This window comes from Myotis brandtii, unplaced genomic scaffold (assembly GCF_000412655.1).
Source record: "Myotis brandtii unplaced genomic scaffold, ASM41265v1 scaffold3005, whole genome shotgun sequence".
In the NCBI taxonomy this organism is placed as follows: domain Eukaryota; kingdom Metazoa; phylum Chordata; class Mammalia; order Chiroptera; family Vespertilionidae; genus Myotis; species Myotis brandtii.
The window spans coordinates 98,906-104,407 of record NW_005361479.1 but is presented as its reverse complement, the minus strand read 5'-3'; the positions used below and the strand labels follow the sequence as shown (position 1 = coordinate 104,407).

Here is a 5,502-nt window from a genome sequence, read left to right as displayed (position 1 = left end):
GAATTCAGCAGAATTCTTGGACACCCAAATGGTATTCTGAGAATTTCTTGTTGGAGGTATAAAGAACCTCCTCCCCCCATTGGAAATTGGGTCTCAGGACACCCAAAAGAACCTCCCTCCCTGTTGAATGATTTTCTAATTTGTCACATAGTCATTCAAGGCATCTAAACCACAAATGAAAGGAATTGAGAATGAAATTTGGAGACAACAATAACACAATCCTCTTCATACTTCAGTATTTTGAGTTTAGATCTGAATGAGATCCTGAAAGATACCTTATTCTCAACCCAATACCTTCTATGAATCTTTCTAAGGATATTCTAAACACACATAAACACCACCTATTCATGAATAGCCTATCCTTACATGAAATGGATAGAAATATTAGAATATCATCTGAAGCATACAAAGTGACTCTGAATTCCAAAGCAATCATGAGCATAATTGTTAAGAGTGTGGAATGGCCCTAGCTGGTTTGGCTCAGTGGATAGAGAATCGACTTGCAGACTGAAGTGTCCCAGGTTTGATTCTGGTCAAGGGCACATGCCCAGGTTGTGGGCTCGGTCCCCAGTGTGGGGTGTGCAGGAGGCAGCCTATCAATGATTCTCTCTCATCATTGATGTTTCTATCTCTCTCCCTCTCCCTCCCTCTCCCTTCCTCTCTGAAGAAAGAAAGAGAGAGAGAGAGAGAGAGAGAGAGAGAGAGAGAGGAATGATGATTTTAACTGCATAAATTTAAATTTCAGCTCAACCACTCATTGATTTTTGTTACACAGGCTATATAATATTATTATCTTGGAGCCTCAAATTTCCATCTATATAGGACCATGTTAATAAAAATAATATAAATTGTGTATGTAACAAATGATAGAAAGTGTGAAATTACTGATTGTAAAAAGACTATACTAATATTATTAGCAGTTGTAGCACAATTAGTAATAAAGAAAATTCAAAAGTTTTGCTCTGAAAGGAGGCTATTTAAGGATAAGCTTTACTTAACCTAGCATTATCAGTTCAATTCCTCTTGCTCTAATTGAACCTAAAATTTACATAATTAATTCTGCTCTTCACACTTCTGAATACAATCAGTTTAACTCTATCTTTTTTTCCCAGTGGTTCCATTAGAACAGATGCTTTTCTGTTCTAATTTTACTTCTGGGAAGTTTGTCTCTTCTTCAGGCAATTGAATAGACTGTCCTAAATCCTGCATTTTGCTGAATAAATAAGTAATTATACTTGTATCTCAATCTAAAAGATTGTTTTTAGCAATTTCTTCATTTTCGTTCTCTGTCTCCAGTCAGTTGACATCTTTCATTTCTAAGTCAATAAATCAGTTTCTTCTATATCTTACCACTGCTTGATTTCCATCTCATATTACCCCTGGATTATGAACTAGTTTAGTAAATGTGCTATTATTGTCACCCTCTCACCTCTCTATTTCAAATTCCTTTATTTTAAAATGCAAATTTAATTATGTTCTCTGAAATTATTCTTTGCTGTTTATACACTTGATTCAGAACATATTTTTAATTGCTGTTATTGTTATTATTGCTGAAAGTTCAATTCAAGCCCATTTAAATACATAAAAAAGACAAAAGAAAAAGTCTCCACAATTTGCATTTCTAGTCAAACTCCCTGGAGATAATCACTTTTAGGAGTCTTCTATGAATCTTTCTGAGGATTTTCTAAACACACACATATACACTCATACACACAATAGACACTTGCATAAGTGACTATACATGAATATGCATATGCGATTACAAAAAAATTAGATTGTCAAGTCAAAATGACTAGAATCAGCCTTGGCTTGTTTGGCTCAGTGAATAGAGCATCAGCCAGTGGACTGAATGTTTCCAGGTTTGATTCTGGTTAAGGCCACATGCCTGGGCTGTGGGCTTGATCCCCAGTAGGGGGCATGCAGGAGGCAGCCAATCAATGATTCTCTCTCATCACTGATGTGTCTATCTTTCTCTCCCTCTCCCTTCCTCTCTGAAATCAATTAAAAGATATATTAAAAAAACTAAAAAATAAATGACTAGAATCAGAAATCATATACAGTATAAAGCTTTTAAATAATTTCAAGAATATTAGTAATAAGTGAGGCATGGAGAAGTTTGGACTGCTAAAATCCCAGACAGGGTTTTTATACCATAATTTTGTGGTTTAGCCTAGATATAATATTTGTAGACACATTATTTATCCAAAATGAAGCTGTTTTAGTTATAAAGCATTACCATTTTATGCTCTGACAGTTGTATAATTAAATTACATTTTCAATGATAATATACAAGGTAAGCTATTTTCCAATTTAAATTTTATTAAAATTACTATCTATAAGCCTTATTTATTCCTATCTTGTTATTTTTAATGACTTCTCAATATATTTTAAGATGTACTCTGCTTCTCTTTCTCTACTTATAGATATTTTATTTGTATTTTCATGCTATCAGAATAGTACATTTGTAGGATTTTTACATATTTTCATATCCATACAAATATATTTGAAGAAATATTCTTAAGAAGTTTTTACATTATAATTTTGACAGATATAGTAAAATTCAATTCTAAAACAGACATTTTAAATTAAGCTCTCATTAATTGTGTGAGTACATATTTCATTTTAATAGTTGGCATGACTATTATTTTTACTCATTGTCAATTTTATGAATAATAAGTGTTATTCCATCATTTCTGTATGTTTTTATCCATCTGACAATCATTTTTGGAGCACTTATATATTACTAGGCACCATTTTTGAGATTATGGTGCAGTGGTAATCAAAATCTTAAAGTTCTTTTATAACTTCAGGGAAGAAAAAGACAATAAACAAATACAATAGAATGAGAACAAATGATTGAAGAGGACCTCTCTGAGCAGATAATATTTAAGCAAGAACCTGGAAAGATTTAATTTTGATATATACAGGGGTCCCAAAAACTGTATATGCACTTTAACAGCTGATAGCTCAATTTGAAAAATGAAATGTATTTTAATAAACACTGCCTTTATAATTATTTAAAGTGTGTGTATATATATATTTGGGACACCCTATATTTGAAAGATCATACAGAACTGTTATTCACTTAGTAATCCAGTTTAAGATGTAGCCCCTTTCAACATATGTATTAGTGTTTTGATTTTCCATGACGTGCTTACTTACAGAATTTATTCTTCTGTTGAGTTGTATATTCATATTATACATTTTAATATTTTCTCTTTTATCAGATGTCAGGATGTCATTTTACTTAGTCAAAAAAGCTTCCAAGGATTTTTTTTTGAATGTCCATTTACCTTTATTGGAGGAAGCCCTGGACTACAGCTGCTTTCAATAGTGTAAGCCCTGCCTTACCCAGTACCTGCTGGGCTCAGAGGATCATTTTCAGCTGCCAGGCATTATTTGATGACCTGTTCGGCCAGCTCTGTGGAGGGGATGGTGTTATCTTCTGGATTCTGCTGCTGACTGGCAAAGCTGTAGTAGCTGATGAGGCCCAGGACCCACGCTCGCTTCTTGGTGTAGTCTGTCGTCTTTTGGGGTGTGTTGAAGAAGAGAATCCGGGTGGCCTCAGAAAAGAGGATTTTCTCATAGGCCTTCTCCATGCATCCAGCGATCTCATCTCTGACAGTGTCAAGGAGGATGTCGATGAAGAAGGTCTACCTCTCGGTAGGGAGGTTGCCTTTGGCCAGGAACACCTTGTTGTTGCTGCCCTCCACTAGATATTGCTCAAGGGGCCCAGGATGCTTGATATATACATGGGTCTGGATGTCCTTGGCAGGCAGCCACTCCCATTTCATGTGGAACTCAGCCACCTGGTTCTGAAGCAGCAGGAAGAGAAGGTTATGGTCCAAGAGCTGGTGTATGCACGCTGACTCAGAGAGCTGTTCCAGGCTAGAATGAGCTGCTGTTTGGTCAGTTTGGTCCCTGTGGTTGGCAGGAAATTGAGCTCCAGCAGTACTGGCTTGAGACTTACCAGATCTTCCTGACACTTGCTGAGACTGGGGCTTTTATGGTTCCACTCTCCCTTGAGCTGCTCGTACATTCAGGCCATGGCCACGGCCAAGGAAGATTAGACTTAGAGGAGCCCATCGGGCAGTTTCAAGCTGCAGCTACCATCTTCATGATCATGTTTAAGGATTTTTAATCCCAAGATTTTGTCTCATTCCTGCCAAATTCTATCACATATATCATAGAAATATTACATGGAACTTCTAACTCTGTATATTTTTTTCTCTATAGACAACACAAATATAAATCCCTTGAAACACAGCCTATTTATTTCCTCAGTTGTGGAGCCATCTTAGACTTACCAAGAAAGAGATGACGCCCTTCCACTCTGCTCTCTCAGGATCTTATCCTTATCTCTGTTGTATTTATCACACTCTGTTGTAGTCCTGTGCTCACTTCTGAAAAACAAAACAAAACAAACAAAAAACACTCAATTGTGATCTCTTATTTATTTGCTTCCCAAGATTTATCTCAATGTCTGGTGCTTAGCAGGTTTTCAATGACTATGTTATAAGAGAATAGATAAGTAACTAAACAAATTGAGCATTCATCTCTAGAAGACAGACAGTAGCTAAAATATTCACTTGCTGGTTGTAAATTCATCATTTTGTGCCTTCCATTTGTGAAGAACGAACTCTAGTCAGATGTTGGGAGCCACTTTTAGTCTTCATTATTTCCCACTGGCCTTTGGTCTACTAAACAAAATTATTCACATTTGTCTGATTGTATTGACTTGAGCCATCTATTACTATGTTTCTTTTGTTTCTTTATGTTTTAATTCATTTTTCTGGACCATTCTAGTTCTCTGCTGATCTAGTATTAGCTGGAAGTTTAATTAGCATTAATAACTAGTGCCTTTTTATATTGTTTCTGAATGCAGTAAGTGGAAAAGAAGTTGAAAGAACTCTCAGAGGTCTCTGTCTAGATAACATCTCAAGATTAGCTCTGACGTGTTTTCTAATTATTCCAGGCTTGTGTCCTTGAGTTATGTCTAAAGATATCTTTGGTCTACTTTCAACCCAGGACAATAGGTTTGCAGCATAAAAATAATGAAAGCACACATGAGGCTGCTACTTTCAAATGCACTCTAGGCCACTGTTTTTCATTAATATATGTCTTGCAATTCAAATCTGATTTGAATCTCAACCAATGTCTTTAAGTTTTGGATATGAAATCACCAGATGACCTCCAGCCATGCAGAAGCAGAAAAAGTTGGGTTTTAAGTGGCCAGAATTCAAGTCACAGAAGGAAACATTGTTGGGCAAATGTTAGCCCTTAAAAATCTGGTTAGAAATTCACCCTACACTTTGTGTATCATCTACACTAATAAAAAAGAAACATGGTAATTGGCGTACGACCGCTACCCTTCCCATTGGCTAATCAGGGAGATATGCAAATTAACCGACAGCCAAGATGGCGGCCGGCAGCCAGGCAGCTTGAAACTAACATGAGGCTTGCTTCCTTCAGTGACGGAGGAAACCAACGTTCCCCGCCTGC

At 36.3% G+C, this 5,502-nt stretch overlaps 1 pseudogene; it reads right to left on the bottom strand.

The window, feature by feature from the left end:
* Positions 1-3,395: 3,395 nt before the first annotated feature.
* The window catches only part of LOC102259124, a 28,258-nt pseudogene continuing 26,151 nt past the window's right edge, over positions 3,396-5,502 (bottom strand).